At 34.1% G+C, this 18,131-nt stretch overlaps 1 protein-coding gene across 2 annotated transcripts in view; it reads right to left on the bottom strand.

Annotated features, from left to right (window-relative positions):
* The window catches only part of LOC137237871 (uncharacterized), an 80,804-nt gene extending 63,874 nt beyond the window's left edge, over positions 1-16,930 (bottom strand). Inside the window, exons 1-2 of one of the 2 annotated variants that reach the window (XM_067762194.1) lie at positions 16,816-16,930; positions 11,342-11,550 (exon numbers count right to left, since the gene is read on the bottom strand). The gene's annotated coding sequence lies outside the window, so the exon portion shown is untranslated. The remainder of the gene's footprint in view (positions 1-11,341; positions 11,551-16,815) is intronic. The other variant, XM_067762193.1, reaches the window with a different exon arrangement.
* Between the last annotated feature and the right edge of the window lie 1,201 nt (positions 16,931-18,131).

The raw sequence follows: 18,131 nt of genomic DNA, 5'->3' as shown, positions 1-18,131 counted from the left end.
AAATTTTGATGTTGCTTTGCCCGGGAGTTGAACCCAGGGCATACGGTGTGATAGGCGGAGCACGCTACCATCACACCACGGTGGCCTGTTGACTTAAGTAGGACATCAAAAAAAAGAGCTAGGCGCCACCACCTATCAAGTCGATAGCGCCTACGGAACAAATTGGATTTTTTTCATGAAGTTCACTCCCAAAATGCTTCACTGGATCCGCCAATGTCTGCATGCGTGAAAGACCTGAAACGCCTTATCATTTAAAAATTATGAGCTGTATTCAGCCTGAGCATGCCGTAATAAATGTTGTGACGGTCTCACAGATGTTTGCAGGTGGTGCGTATAACAGATTAGAAAAACCTAACATTTGTTTTTCGGCGATAAGACGATTATTTTTTACTAAATTCATTCACATATAGAGACACTTTTGTAAAATGAGATACCAAAGCAGTGATGTTTGCTGTCGCGATGCCGAATTCAGCCAGACATAATAAACAATCAACAATAACATTAGGTTCACAAAAAATTATAAAAATACAGTTATACACCCATACTTATATAGATATTATACAGCAGCGAACAGAACAATAGCAGTGGCAACTTTTATCAAATTTCTTCAATTGAATTCATCGAATTTCAATTTTTTACTTTAACACTGGTTTACAGCCAAAATGTACCAGAGACGCCATTATAAAATTCTTATGTAAAATAACCCCCTGATTCCGAAAATCAAGGTTATTTTTAATTCTATGGTAACGTTTTAGAGATATTTACGAAGTACCGTTTTTTTTTTCAAAAAAAAAAAAAAAATTGGGTACTTAATCATATATATCTCGAGAACGAATTGAGCAATTACAAAACGGTTTGAAGCTTTTAAAATGTAATACATTTTCTATAAACTGCGCATACAACACAGGCAGGGCCTAGCAGATTCAAAGATAACGAACAATCATTACTGATTTTTTCAATTTTTTTCTGTAAAAATATAAAAAAATTTGTGCTTTTGCGAGGAGGGGTCTCGAAAACGTTTTATTTGTCTGCATTTTTTTTTCTCTAAGCTATGTTTTATTACAAAAAAAAAATAAGCTTTCACTCAACACATCAATCGATGAACTAATACAAAAGTTTTAATCATTCAAATAAATATATCCATAGAGTAAAACTTAAGTACCCTACAAATAATAGCATATGTACATACGATTCTGTCTTAACTCTTATTTTATAATTGAAAAAGTTATGTGTCTTGTTTTGACGCTTATTTAGATTAGGATCGGTTTCTCTTATGAGAAACCAACAGTAGTCACCCATCATAGCGACATCCCAGAATCCTTGATACCGACTTTCAATCATTTTCATTTGCTGGTGAAACCTTTCGCCATGCTCGTAACTTTCGTCGCGGGAAAAAATTTAAATGGGAGTGTAGAAAATAAATTTTTAAAGACATATTTACTCCTGAAAGAAAATAAAAAAGTATATTAGATAAATACATAAGTGACACATTAGTATATAATTTTCTTAGGCTGGATTTATCTTTCAATTCAGAACAAATGTCTACATTTTTCTCGTTCTTGTTTGTTCGGAACTGGACGATGAATTCAGATTAAGGCTATATATTCTCATGTAAATTTAAAAATTTTCATACAAATTTTTTGTTTATCGGGCAGATAGGTTTTAAAGTTAACTGAGAAAACGGTCTTAAATTTTTTTTTTATTTACCCATTTCCGAATAGTTTTTGATTAAGTCGTTCACTATCATCTCGTAGTTAGGACTTTTGTGTTTGCCTAAAAAAGAAGTAACGACATTTTCAAAAGAATCCCACGCTGCTGCCACCACTGGTGACAATAAGTCTTTGAAATTCGTGATGAGGTCTATAATATGTTACCTTAACATCGGATGAAACAAATTTAAATTGTTGCTAATGAGAGGCGTGTAGTTCGGCCTTTTCCTTTGACAATTCCAAATGCCTTATCCAATCACTGAGTTGTAATTGTGACAAAGAGTTTCTTTCGTTTTCCGTTTGAAATCCAGTACAACATAATGCCGCGTAATCAGATACTGCTGCTGACAATGAAACTGGAGCCGGAACTAAAGTTTAATTTGATTCTGGCAATGTAGCTTCCGTTGAATTAATGACACTGTAGATATGCTCACACAGGTTACTTTTCTTGACTTTCCAACCCCAAGTACTTTCGTAGTACAAATATAGCAGTCCGTTGAATGGCAAGTTGGTTCCCCATACTTCATTGGTGAAATAAATTTCATATGTCGCCTAAATATATAGTTTAAGAAATTAGTCACCTATGCATTAAAAGGGAGCAAATTCCAAATTTTTGCAACGCACCTTTTTGTTCCGGTTTCAGAAAAAAATCAATTCGATTCGACATGTGGTGCACACAGTATACGGTGGCTATGAAGGAACAAGGCGCATGTACTATTATTTATACTTAGTTCAAGTAAAAATTCAAGCCTACCTAGGCAAAGAGGTTCCCTAGTTCTACAAAGAAACCACTTACTTACTTACTTAATTGGCGCTTAACCGTCTAAACGGTTATGGCCGTCCAACAAGGCGCGCCAGTCGCTCCTTCGCTCCGCCAACCGGCTCCAATTGGTCACACCAAGGGAGTTTAAATCGTTTTCCACCTGGTCCTTCCAACGGAGTGGGGGCCGCCCTCTACCTCTGCTTCCATAGGCGGGTTCCGATAGCAACAATTTCTTGGCCGGAGCATCATCTTTCATTCGCATAACATAGCCTAGCCAGCGCAGCCGCTGCGCTTTAATTCGCTGGACTATGTTGATGTCTGCGTATAGCTCGTACAGCTCATCATTAAATCTTCTTCGGTACTCGCCATCGCCAACGCGTAGAGGTCCATAAATCTTTCGAAGAACTTTTCTCTCGAACACTCCCAAAGCCGCTTCATCTGCTGTTGTCATGGTCCATGCTTCTGCCCCATATAGCAGGACGGGTACGATAAGTGACTTGTAGAGTACGATTTTCGTTCGCCGAGAGAGGACTTTACTTTTCAACTGCCTACCTAGTCCAAAGTAGCATTTATTGGCAAGATTGATTCTTCGCTGGATTTCAGTGCTGATGTTGTTGCTAGTGTTGATGCTGGTTCCCAAATAAACGAAGTCTTTTACTATTTCGAAATTATGGCTGCCAACAGTAGCGTGGTTGCCAAGGCGCATATGCGCTGACTCTTTGCTCGATGACAGCAGGTACTTCGTTTTGTCCTCATTCACCATCAAACCCATCTTTACCGCTTCTTTTTCCAGCTTGGAGTAAGCAGAACTAACAGCGCGGGTGTTTAGGCCGATGATATCAATGTCATCAGCATATGCCAGTAATTGCACGCTTTTATAGTATATTGTTCCAGTGCGGTTAAGTTCTGCAGCTAGTATAATTTTCTCCAGCATCAAATTAAATAAATCGCACGATAGCGGGCCACCCTGTCTGAAACCTCGTTTAGTTTCGAACGGCTCGGAGAGGTCCTTCCCAATTCTGACTGAGCTGATGGTGTTGCTCAACGTCATTTTGCACAGCCGTATAAGTTTTGCGGGGAAACCAAATTCAGACATAGCGGCATATAGGCAGCTACTTTTCGTGCTGTCGAAGGCGGCTTTAAAGTCGACGAAGAGGTGATGTGTGTCGATTCTCTTTTCACGGGTTTTTTCCAAGATTTGGCGCATTGTGAAAATCTGGTCGATGGTAGATTTACCAGGTCTGAAGCCGCACTGATAAGGTCCAATCAGCCGGTTCACGGTGGGCTTCAATCTTTCGCACAATACACTTGAAAGGACCAAAGAAACCACTACCTGCCTTAAAAATATGCTCTTGCTTGAAATGTACCTGAGTTTGAGAAAACGACACTAACAATTTTTTGTATCTAATAACCCCTCGAAAATCTACCTGTTAACTAACAGATATACGAATACTAACACATATGTACCAGTAGGGTACTTAAGTATTAAATGGATATATTTACTTGAATGCTTATAATTTTGTATACGTCCATCGATTTTGTTGAATGAAAGATTTTTTTTTTTTTTGTAATAAAACAGAGCTTAGAGAGAAAAAAAATCTGCAAAAAAAGTTTTCGAGATCCTTCCTAGGAAAGTACAAATTTTTTTATATTTTTCAAAAAAAAATTGAAAAAATCCGTAATGATTGTTCGTTATCTTTTAATCTGCAGGGCCAGCAAAAAGTGTTGTAAGCACATTTTATTACCTTTCAAAAGCTTCAAACCGTTTTGGAATTGCTCACTTCGTTCTTGAGATATATATGATTAATTGGACCCATTTTTTTTCTTTTGAAAAAACGATCATTCGTAAATATCTCAAAAACGTTGGAATAGAATTAAAAAAAACCTTGATTATCGGAATCAGGGGGTGATTTTATATAAGAATTTCATAATGGCGTCTCTGGTGCAGAAAAAAAAATTGGAATTTGTGATCCAGTGTAATTTTCTGAATTTTTTTAAGCTGTTTTGTAGTCCAATAAATTTTAGTTTGAGAAAGTACAAGGTATAGTTCTCTGGAAATTTGCATTATTTTTTGACAATTTTTTTCGAAGCATGTTCTTCCTATTAACTAAAACCATCTACGCACATCTTATGGAAGAAAATATAAAATGGGGAAACAATTTTCAAGAATCCAAGACAAATCTATACAAGGTTATGGCAAAGCGAATTCAACTAATTCGCCGTACAGAAGACTGTCAAGTTTAAAAAAAAATGTTCGTTGATATCGATTAACTGACATGTTGTTGTTCAAGGCGTTGTATGGAAAATAATCAAAAAGAAACAATCAGCTGCTAGGATAACAACACCTGGTACTGAACTCGCCTTGCAAGAATTTTTACGGGTTTTGAGCGACTCATAACTTGTGGTTAGTCGGACTAAAATTAACAGAGGAACAAAATTTCATACTCAAAAAATTGGCAATACTCCAAATAAAACTTCGAAATTTTCATAAAACTTTTTCGAACTTTCAAAAACCTTGCTGAGATTTGTTTGTTTAGTTTCAATTACGAAATTCCTTAATAATTTATATTTATAAATTTATAAATTATAAAATTAAAAATTGCTTCAAATAAATGTTTTCATACATTTAAAAAAAAGCAATACGGCAATCCCTGATTAAATAATACAAACAGACAAAATTGGTTAATTCGTTGTAGTTCTATAAATAGAACAAAAACAGCAACAATACCAAAGTTTCTTTGAAAACCGCCGTACCAACAAGCATAGCTTTAACACATGATTGCATACGAAGTATGCAATGTGTAAAAGATTAAAATATGCAAAAGAAGGCAATTGGGAAAAACTTTACAACAACTAATGCGGCAGTTACTGACGAACGTACGTACCAAAAACATGTCAGCTGACACGACCTATCTTATGAGTGTACAATGTAAACGAAAACTCGCCGACGTGCAACGCCCGTACGTACGTAGCCCGGAACGTAGGTATCAAAACAATTTCTACGGGATGCCAATGGGAAAGCCACTATCCCCGACTATAGCAGATATAGTACCAGACAAAATCCTTGACGACAGCTTAGCTGAATTAAAGAAAAAGGAAATATACATCAAATACATCAACAAGTATGTAGATGATGTATTCGCAATAATTAAATCTAAAGACGCGGAAGAAATATTAAACACATTAAATTCTCAACTCACGAGTATAAAATTCACGATTGAAATGGAAAAAGACAATAAATTAGCCTTCCTAGATGTAAAAGTAAGTAGAAAAAATAAAAATTTACTAATGAATTGGTACGCAAAATCCGTTGCCTCGGGACGATTAATAAATTACCACTCAAACCATCCATGGAAACAAAAAACCAACACAACAACGAATGTAATAAGAAAAGTAATATTACTTAGCAATGAAGATTTCTGGACGGATAACATTAAACAGATAAAGGAAATTCTATATAACAATAGATATCCAAGTTCTCTTACGGATAGACTAATCCAAAATACTGTGAACAGAGTTCACCAAAAAGATAACAACCCACAACAAGATAATACGAACAAGAAATATATCGGCGTAACTTACATCCCGGGCCTTACAGATAATGAAATATTACATAAAACAATAAATAACAAAAACATTAATTACGCGCATAAACCAAACAACACGCTCAAAAAAATTTTCACCAGAACAAAAGACCCAATTAAAAAAGAACAACAAACCGATGTTGTTTACGAAATAACTTGCAATGGTAACGAAAATGAAAAATGTAACAAATGTTACATCGGTACAACATAACGGCAACTAGGTATAAGAATTAATGAACATAAGAAAGATGCAGAATACAAAAAAAAAAAAACGTCGACCGGGCTAGCACAGCACCTAACAAAACGCGATGAACTTCAAAGAAGATTTTGACAATATAAGCAGCGTCTACTCAGCTGTTGTACAGAGATGCAATAGAATGTTAAAAAAATAAACAAACGTCATTTAATGTGTGAATAATGTTGTGCAACAAATTGTATTAGTACTTGAACCAAATAATTATTAATGTTAATATTAATGTAAGTGTTAAATGATGTGTCAGTTTCATGTTTATTGTTAGATAATCTAATGTACAATGTTTAATGTATTTAATTTTATATATTTAACATTAAATAGATCCCCAAAAAAGAAGACGTAAGGTAAACGTCGAAACGCGTCGGGAACAACAAATATACCCTGTTTCAATTTATGGCCACAAATGCTCATTTTAGCAAACGAAAATGATGAAATTTGATATAAATTGCCACTGTTATTTTTGTGTTCGCGGCTGTACATATATACTTACATATGTATGTATATGCAGGCGCCTTAAGACACCCGGCAACACAAAAACGATCTGTATCCATGCGAAAATTTGATTGTTTATAAATTAAAATTGAGAATTGAATCGTGTTTTTGTTATCTTATTTCAAAAGCTTTTTAAAAAAGTATTCGTTATAAAGTTAATCACATACATTCGAGTATATATGTACGTAATAATAAACAGTGAGACTGCATGCTCTTGCAATGATTCAGAGCTTTTCATCGAAGAAGAACAAGTTCGCAGAGATGGCGCATTTTTATAGGCACGCTTATGAATTTACAATGTAAGAATAGCATACATATATATATGTACATATGTATATGGGGTATTCCATCCCATTTCGACCAATTTTGAACCCGACCCCTTTAGAATTGGCTGAAAGTTTTTCTTCTTTTCCTAGCTTACGGAAGAAGTTTTTCAGAACTTTTTCAAATTTTTTCATCCAACTCAAAAAAAGTTATGAATTAAAAAAAAAGGTGTTTTTTCAAAATGCTATAACTTGTTCAAAAATTTACCGTTTGGGATCTTTTTTTTTTTAATTTGTTTTTAAATGTACTTTTCGGAAAAAATACAAAAAAAAAATTTAAAGTTTTTTTTTTCAATTGAATAAAAAAAATAATAATAATCGGCCAACTCCGGGATTAGTGGGGATGATTGCAGAATTGATTGAACTTTTTTATGAGAAAAAAAAAACAAAAAAAAATGGCGAAATTCGAAAAATTTCGAAAAACTGAAAATTACAAGAAAAAAAAAACCTTAAAAATTTTTTTGTATTTTTTCCGAAAAGTACATTTAAAAACAAATTTAAAAAACAAAAGATCCCAAACGGTCAATTTTTGAAAAAGTTATAGCATTTTGAAAACAAAAACGGTGTTTTTTTAAAAATTCATAACTTTTTTTGAGTTGGTTGAAAAAATTTTGAAAAACGTCTTTCGTAAGCTAGAAAAAGAAGAAAAACTTTCAGCCAATTCTAAAGGGGTCGGGTTCAAAATTGGTCGAAATGGGATGGAATACCCCATATACATTAGAGTGCTTCGATATAAATAAATTTTTTTAGTATACTAAGGCGAGCGCCGTAGTGTGTTGGTAGCGTGCGTGTTAGAGAAAGGTTTTCTAAGCAAGGTCGCCCCGTGGCAAATAATCCGAGTGTATTTCTGCCATGAAAAGGTAATCAGTCAAAAATTCGGCTGGATCTCGTAACGCTAATTTGTAAGAAAAATTGAGAAAGGAGCACAACGCTAATTGAAAGAGAAGCTCGAAGATAAATCACGCCAAGTATTTATTATTGATATTAAAAAAAAATTTTATGGTTTACAAACGGCGATGGTTACTAGGACATGTTTCTGAATTTCACTTCTTCATCAGCTAGCTTTTCGGGAACTGAGCATTGAACTCGAATCTCTAACATTCATAACAGTTCATAGGCAGATGCCTTTAGCTACTCAGCCATATGAATGTACCGTTGCCCCCCGCCAGAAAAATTCAACACCATTAGGTTAAAACAGAATATAGAATTATATCTACCTATGTACATGGTGAATAAAATGAATTACAACAAAAGGCAACACTTAGAGACCAATTGTAAGGTGAGCAGCGGGACATTCATATGGCTGAGTAGCTAAAGGCATCTGTCTTTGCACTGGTATGAATGTTGGAAATTCGAGTTCAATGCTCAGCTCCCGAAAAGCTAGCTGATGAAGAAGTGAAATTCAGAAACATGTCCTAGTAACCATCGCCGTTTGTAAACCCTAAAATTTTTTTCTAATATCAATAACAAAAACCATTGTGTAAAAGCAAGTCTCGCTAAATTACCTACATATGCCAAGTATTTATTTTATTTATTTATTTTAATATAGAAATATTAGCTTTAGGTCCGTGAAAGTTCGTATTAATTTTTTCTCCGAACTGTGTGTTTTATTTTCTTCCATACAAATGGCGCCAAATATTTTCGTTATATAGAGAAAATCTGAAACACTGTTCGGAAAAAATTTTTTAAAAGTCAACACGAATTTTAAGAGACCAATAACTTGTACTTCCCTTCATTGGGCTACAAAACTGCATACCTAAGGAAATTCAGAAAATTTTAAATAAATATTTCGAAACTATCGTAAAATTTTCGTTAATTTTCGTATTTTTTGGATAAAGGTTTAAAGATTAATTTCCATAGTTTGAGTTAGAAAATTTACAGCAGTTTTCGTTTTAATTAATTAAAATTAAGAAACGAGAGTTTCTTTAAAGAAAATAGACAAAAGTTGTCACTGCTATTTTTGTGTTCGGAAATCTTGGAATAACCACCGCTAAACATTAGTATTAAGAGATTTTACTTAAACGCGGTCTTTTTCGTAGAAAAATTTGGCGATGTTTTAGTGTTATTAAAAAAAAAAAAAACAATTTATTATTTGACACACTCTAGTCTTCATATATAAAATGTGTATATTAAAACTGCAGTGAAAATATTGATGGCTTCGTACTGGAATATTTCGGGATTCCTTATTAGCGATAGTAAATTGAAGAGCCTTGGCAGCGCTTAGAATCATGAACGGTGTTGAGAGAAAATGAGGCAGCTCTTGGAATGTTCGAGAGAAAAGTTCTCCGGAAAGTTTATTGTATGGACGAGGTATAATGATGAGCTGTATGAGTTTTATGCAGATATGACGATAGGACGATAGTACAGCGAATAAAAACTCAAAGACTCCGCTGGCTATGTCATGCGAACGGACGAAGACGCTCCGGTCAAGAAAGCATTTCGATCGACACCGCAGTGTGGAAGAAGTGGAAGGGGGAAACCTCCACTGAGTTGGGAGAGGCAGATGGAGGAAGTCTTAACTTCCCTTGGGCTCCCAATTGGCGTCAGTTAACGCAAAACAGGGACATCTGGCGTGAATTTTTACGGGACGACCACAATCGCTAAGATGATTAAGCGTCAATTAGAATTAGGGGCGTACTTTTACAATAATTTTTTTTCATTCAGGTCGAATACTGGAAGAAAAACAATTCAGGTGCAATTCATATAGAATAATAGCATCGGAGATTTTCGGTTCAAGTACTGGGTTACATGGTTTTAAGAAAAATATTTTAAGAATTTATCAAAGTCTCGGGACTCTTTTCTTCAAATACAGTTAGCACTTTTGCAGCGATTGCGAATGAGCTTCCACGTCTTTTATTTAATGTGACATCGAAGTGATATGTTGCCAAAGTTATACAAAATTGTGTTAAATCCACTAAATTTCAGGCACATGCCTTTGCAAATTATTATACTTAGCTGAGCAGAGCTCACAGAGTATATTAATTTTGTTCGCATAACGGTACCCCGTAACGGCATAAACTAATTGAGGTAGATATAGACTTCTATATAGCAAAATGATCTGGGCGAAAAAATAAATTCATTTATCCATGTTCGTGCGTCTGTCTGCCGTAAACATGATAACTTGAGTAAATTTTGAGGTATCTCAATGAAATTTGGTATATAAGTTCCTGGGCGCTCATCTCAGATCCCTATTTAAAATGAACGAAATCGGACTATAACCACGCCCACTTTTTCGATATCGAAAATTTCGAAAAACTGAAAAAGTGCGATAATTCATTACCAAAGAGGGATAAAGCGATGAAATTTCGTAGGCGGGTTGACGCCGAATAGAAAATTAGTAATATTTTAGACAATTGGCATGGCACCGCCCACTTTTAAAAGAAGGTAATTTAAAAGTTTTGCAAGCTGTAATTTGGCAGCTGAGTATGTAATGTTCAGTTACACCCGAACTTAGCCTTCCTTACTTGTTATGTATGCATTAAGCACCGTATTGAGCACGTATGATGATGCAGCAATATTAGAGATATTTTCAATAAAATTCGTCACATCCTTTTAAATTGACTAAAACCCTGCTTTCATTTCCAATTTTGTTTTCGATGTCGGTTATAATGCACTCACCCTCGTTACATCCGTGGTATATAAGCACATATGCTGTATACAGCTCAAAGTTGTTTCACATATCGGACACCTACATACATATATAGATCAAAAGAGCGATCAACTAAAAAAATCGTAATATTCAGAAAACGCGAAAAACTGACTGCCTTGCGCATATTCGCCAAAGCAAATTTTATTTTTTACGAAGCCTTTTCTCTGATTATTCTCGCTAATTATTCGAAGTAGTAGTAAGTTGAATATAAAGTTCGGAAGGTATTGAGTGGCGAAGCTCGGAGCTACTCATAACTCAGAAATTTAAGATTTTTGAGTTATGTAGCTCTCTATTAATCTAGGTGTGCGCTATTAAGCTTTGAAGCTCGAGTCCTGACACGTGCAATGCTGTTCAAAGTTTTTATGCTCTATTTAAAGCTTCTAAGCTAAATTCATAATCAAATAAAAATAGATCCGATTGATTTGTTTATGCTAAATAGAAATTGATGATATGGGCAAAGGGCGTGAAAAAATAATATTGTTTTCAATCAGAAATCAAATATTCTATATTTCTACTTAAGATGATCTTTATGAACTTATTTAAAATTTATGTATTTAAAAATACTTACGTTGGTATTAAACTGCGAATCGTGCCATTTTTGTAAGTTTAAATTAAACCCAGATCACAAACTTCTTCAATTATTTGAATAGTTTGTTTTTATTATTTACTTGAATATCACTCACTATTTATTTAAATATAAAATTTGGTTTTTATTAGCATATGTATGAGTGTACATTTATATACATATGTAACTATATGTAATATTATATCCAATGTCTTTATGGTTTGTAGGCATAGTAACAAAAGTTATTAATAAAAAAAAAATTGTAATTCATTTTTATCACTGACAATCAAGTTTCATTTAAATAAAAATTGTTCTTAATTATTATACCCAGTTTGAATTTTAATTTGAGTATAAGTCTTTATTTATTATTTTTTTTTATTTAATAATTTGGGAAAAATTTAAACAACGTGTCATTAGGATGGACAAGGCGACAGCTGTTTCGATTATACCTTGTAAATCTCTTCAAAGCCTTTTTTCCCGGGAGTGGGAGTCGAACCCGCACTCCTACGATAGTTGAAATGGTTATAAACGCATTCAGCTACGTCATGCCTTAGTTATTGTAAAGTTTTTCCCAATTGCCTTCTTCGCATATATTATCTTCCACACATTACATAATTCGTATGTAGTTATGTGTTGAAGTTATGCCTGTTTGTAAGGCGGTTTTCAGAGAAACTTGGTATTTGTTGTTGAAAATTAAGAAAACAATAATTATAAAAATTATTGTTCTGGCCTTGAGCTCGATTCGAACCTTGAGCAAATTTTTTAAAGTTTACAAATTTTTCATACAAAAAAAAATTGTTTTAACGGGGCAATTTTTATAATATTAAATTTAAATTGAAAATATTTTAAAGCAAACTTACGTAATTTTTTTAAATTTTAACAAAAAAAAAAAATGTTGGCAGCTTAGTAAAAAATTTTACATTCGGATAGTAAATTAAAGTTTTGTCGAAAATTTTAAATTTTAACAGAACAATGTTGAAATAATGCTTAAAATTTGTAATTTGAAAACTACAAAAAAAAAAAAAAACAACACAATCCTCACGACGGCCGCCATAGTGTGAGGGTAGCGTGCTCCGCCTACCACACCGAAGATCCTACGTTCAAGCACCGAGCAAAGCAACATCTAAATTTTAGAAACAAGTTCTTTCAATTAGAGACAATTTTTCTAAGCGGGTTCGGGCCTCCGCAGTGTTTGGCACGCACTCCAAGGGTATTTCTGTCATGAAAAGCTCTCAGTGAAAACTCATCTGTCTTGCAGATGCCGTTCGGAGTCGGCATAAAACAAGTAGGTCCCGCCCCGCCAATTTGTAAGAAAAATTAAAAACGAGCACGATGCAAAGAGAAAGCTTCAGTAAAGTTTTAAAAATTTTTTCCAAGAAATTTACAATGAAAACAAATAAAATATAAGTATAAAAAAATATGGAAACTAAAAAATTTTGCACTTGAAAATTCTTTCTTAGATTCAAATTTTTATAAAAAGAGAAAATTTTAACAAACAGTATACATTTTAGCTGAAGAGTTTTATAAAAAAAATTTATTATTGTTAAATTTTGAATATTTTAATAAAGAGCTATAAAAACTGGAACATTGCAAGTTTAGAAATTTTTAAACAATTTTGTAAAAAATGTGTTTGTTGTTTAGCGAACAATTTTTTCCCTCTTTTGTACACTTTGATTATAATTTTGTTAGATGCACACAAATTTTTTTAAGTTTCAAATTTTTACTAAAATAAAAATTACGCAAAAAAATTATTTATTTACTAATTTGTTAAATTTTTAACCCTAACCAATATGTATATAATTTTTCGATTACACATTTGTGGATGTTTGTTGCTGTTAAAATCAGGCATGCTTAACCAACGAACCGATATCATTTCGTTACGATAATTAACGTTAATAAACGAAACAAAGTCATTTCGTTTCGTTTATTAACGTTAAGAACGTCAAATTAACGAAATGATTTCGTTTCGTTTTCTGCCATATCAAAACGAAATCAAATCGTTTATGTTGATTATTAATTTCAAACTATGCTGGCAAAGCTGATTGATGGCGGAGTCATTAAAGGTGAAAGCATTAGCCAAGCTGATTGCAAATTTTCTCATGAATTTTGACAGTACGAACATTTCTCAGAGTATTTTTGACATTACCACCAACGAATTACACAAACAAATTACATGGAGTTTGTATGTGTATGTCCGCTCGCTGTTACCACCTTACGGCTTCACCATGGCTATAGCATTGCCAGCACAATTCAAACACAAAGTATCACGTTTTTGTTAACGTTTTTAACGTTAACGAAAGCTTTTCGTTTCGGTTAAAAACGAGATAAAATTTATCTTGATAATTACTTTATCGAGAATATTTCGAAGTGTTTCAACGGAAACGGTGGAAATTTTTTGATAAACGATTGGCTTAACGTTAAGGTGCATCCCTGGTTAAAATCCACCATTGCGTATATAATGCTCAAATGTTTACACTGTTAAAGCCCCGACATAAGCAGTTTTCATATAGATGAGTTTAACACATGGTTATGCATTACTGGCGCCATCCGATATTGAAAAGTAGCCAACTCCCAAATTTTGTTCCAAGCAAATCATAAGAAGAAGAATTTGACATTTGCATTGGCTAAGGGTGTTGGCACTGTGTTTCCACTGGTTGGTAAATTATCTAACAAATTAAAAACTGCAATATAACAATCGAATACGACACAAAATAAGTTAGTAAGTACTTTTGTTGTATAGGGAGAATGTTTATAACAGTGCTTCGCGAAATTTTGTATGTGAATGGGCAAGGCGCAATGGACTTAAATTGCCAAGTCTGAAGTTCCTTCATATTTACAAACGCAACATCTTGGTTGATTGTGGCGATGTTATTGGAATGCATAAGCTTGCATTAAACGCATCTATATGAAAAATATCATTGTGTCGCGGCCTTTATCTTGTTCTAATATATTCTTAAAGATTTTTCTGTTTTGTTTTCAATTTTCCAAAAAGTCGTGTGCCACTAAAATTTAATTGGCGCCAGTAGTGGAGATTTTGTTTACAATGAACTCTCTATCACATACAACAACAAATTTAGTTCCGAAAAAAAAACTAAAATTTATAACATCAAAAAAAAAACTAAATTATATATACAAAACAAGTAAAGAAGGCTAAGTTCGGGTGTAACCGAACATTATATACTCAGCTGAGAGCTTTGGAGACAAAATAAGGAAAAATCACCATTTAGCAAAATGAACCTAGGGTAACCCTGGAATATGTTTGTATGACATGGGTTTCAAATGGAAGGTATTAAAGAGTATTTAAAAGAGAGTGGGCCATAGTTCTATAGGTGGACGCCATTTCGGGATATCGCCATAAAGGTGGACCAGAGGTGACTCTAGAATGTGTTCATACGATATTGGGTATCAAATGAAAGGTGTTAATGAGTATTTTAAAAGGGAGCGGGCCTTAGTTCTATAGGTGGACGCCTTTTCGAGATATCGCCATAAAGGTGGACCAGGGGTGACTCTAGAATGTGTTTGTACGATATGGGTATCAAATTAAAGGTATTAATGAGGGTTTTAAAAGGGAGTGGCCCTTAGTTGTATATGTGAAGGCGTTTTCGAGACATCGATGAAAATGTGGACCAGAGTGACCCAGAACATCATCTGTGGTGTACCGCTAATTTATTTATATATGTAATATCACGAACAGTATTCCGGCCAAGATTCCAAGGGCTTTTGATTTCACCCTGCAGAACTTTTTCATTTTCTTCTACTTAATATGGTAGGTGACACACCCATTTTACAAAGTTTTTTCTAAAGTTATATTTTGCGTCAAAAAACCAATCCAATCACCATGTTTCATCCCTTTTTTCGTGCTTGGTATAAAATTATGGAACTTTTTTCATTTTTCGTAAATTTCGATATCGGAAAAGTGGGCGTGGTCATATCGGATTTCGGCCATTTTTTATACCAAGATAAAGTGAGTTCACATAAATTCGTGAACTAAGTTTAGTAAAGATATATCAATTTTTGCTCAAGTTATCGTGTTAACGGCCGAGCGGAAGGACAGAAGGTCGACTGTGTATAAAAACTGGGCGTGGCTTCAGCCGATTTCGCCCATTTTCACAGAAAAAAGTTATCGTCATAGAATCTATGTCCCTACCAAATTTCACAAGGATTGGTAAATTTTTGTTCGACTTATGGCATTAAAAGTATTCTAGACGAATTAAATGAAAAAGGGCGGAGCCACGCCCATTTTGAAATTTTCTTTTACTTTTGTATTTTGTTGCACCATATCATTACTGGAGTTGAATGTTGATATAATTTACTTATATACTGTAAAGATATTAAATTTTTTGTTAAAATTTGACTTAAAATTTTTTTTTTTTAAAGTGGGCGTGTTCGTCATCCGATTTTGCTAATTTTTATTTAGCGCACATATAATAATAGCAGTAACGTGCCTGCCAAATTTCATCATGATATCTTCAACGACTGCCAAATTACAGCTTGCAAAACTTTTAAATTACCTTCTTTTAAAAGTGGGCGGTGCCACGCCCATTGTCCAAAATTTTACTAGTTTTCTATTTTGCGTCATAAGGTCAACGCATCTACCAAGTTTCATCGCTTTATCCATCTTTGGTAATGAATTATCGCACGTTTTCGGTTTTTCGAAATTTTCGATATCGTTCATTTTAAACAGCGATCTGAGATGAGCGCCCAGGAACCTACATACCAAACTTCATCAAGATACCTCAAAATTTACTCAAGTTATCGTGTATACGGACGGACGGACGGACATGGTTAATGAATTTCTTTTTTCGCCCAGATCATTTTGATATATAGAAGTCTATATCTATCTCGATTAGTTTATGCCGTTACGGATTACCGTTATGCGAACAAAGTTAATATATTCTGTGAGCTCTGCTCAGCTGAGTATAATAAGGCGTCGCTGACTGTGCTGAACAGCGATTGGAAATAATTTTGCGTCTGGTGGGTGAAGCTGTTTTCATATCAGCAAACAATTAACCCATGGCCACACAAATTGTGTGTTGTAATTGTTTTTAAAATTTGACACCATTATTTAGTTATTTTGATTTTATTTGTTGCAGTTCAAACTATTACACATACTAAGACTGATTTTTACACAATTTTTGTTTGTTTGTTTAAATTATCATTCAAAACAAAACAATTAGACTAGCCGACTGAAAAAATTCACACAAATCATTTGCATTCATTGCAGGCAGACTTGATTTTGCATTTCAATTATTTCCACAAACGAGTTTTCGCTTGGTTTAGTTTTCTTGTTTACAATTTATAAACGATTTTCATTTCAATACTTGTAAATGGACAATATTTAATACAATGTAATAAATATGTACTAGACAAATATGTTTTGTAAATTGTGTGTATTATTTATCACTGCTTAAACACTTTTTATACATATTTGCAGAGGCAAATTTACTACTCGTATAACACAATTGCATATATTTTACATCTCATTGTAGCTGCAGGCAACAAAGAAAACAACCAACATCACACTATCGTCTGAACGAAATTTGTGTTTTGGTTCCTTCACTAGTGCGCAAATCGACCAAACGGTTTCACAAGTAATTAAAAACTGAGCGTTGTTTATTAACGCTAACGACGACCAAGTGAAAATTCTGTAAAAGCTCGAATAGGCTTTCATGTCGCTCTCACAAGTTTGCGCGTGTTGCACTTTGCCCGAGATAACTTGCTTCGGTTTCCTTTTTGTTATGCAGATGTTGGGATATGAATATTAGGGTGCGACAATTACTTCCACATAGAAGACTGTTAGTTTAGGGTAGAGTTTTAATTAATTTATAATTAAACCTTAGCCATAATCAGAGTCGTAACCGTTGCCCTAACCGCAACCATAATATCTTTGGTGGGGCCTATATTGGAATACGCTTCGATAATCTGGAACCCTCGTTACCAGACCCGGTGCGACCCGGTTCAAAAGCAATTCCTGGTTTTTGCTCTAAGAAACTTACCGTGGGACCCCTCAAAGATTCGTCCTCCCTACTCCTGCAATTTAAAACTTACTCAGCTCCCTACGTTACGGAGTGGTAGGTATGTTATTTTTAGTAAAACTTATTAGAGGGATGGTAAATAGCCGAGTTTGTGCTTGGTGAAATTTTATTTAATGTTCCATTTAGACGATCTAGATATTTTCAACCGCTTCATATAAGCACGTGCAGATTGGATTTTGAAATGCACGAACCTCTTCATTGTTTGTGTACTGATTTCAGTAACCACTGCAAAAACATTGGTACCTGTGACTCGCTTCACGTAATAACAAAATATCTACTGACTACCTGAAACACGCATTGATTTGGGTGGGTGGCTTGGAGTCACGTCCTTTCCAACCTCCAACACGTCGCAGCCCTACTTATTTTGTGTTAAATATACACCAGCAGTTCGAAATCACGTCCATTCCGATAGCACTAATAATCAATTCCCGTTGCTCGGCAGCACACTCCACCGGGACAACTGATTTAATAATATATAGACATATTTTATAATATAAATTTTGTTCACTTTGTATGCTTCTGTAATCTATCTGTAATCAGTAACTATATTTAGTCTGATTAAGTTAAATTTGTAAGCTAATAAATAAATAACTTACTGCTTTAAGCGAAGCTTACTTTAGCTTACCACCATCCCATAATGCTTTCAATCAGGGACGGAAAATAATATTTTTTTTTGTTTTCGCAGTCGAAAAAGTCCTGGTCAAAAATTTGTCCTAGGTTAAAATGTTTGAGTTCGCAGGTATCCCTATATCAATATC

This window comes from Eurosta solidaginis, chromosome 1 (genome assembly GCF_040869045.1).
Source record: "Eurosta solidaginis isolate ZX-2024a chromosome 1, ASM4086904v1, whole genome shotgun sequence".
Taxonomy (NCBI): Eukaryota; Metazoa; Arthropoda; class Insecta; order Diptera; family Tephritidae; genus Eurosta; species Eurosta solidaginis.
Note: the sequence above shows the minus strand (reverse complement) of the source record. Positions and strands in the feature narration are given on the sequence as shown.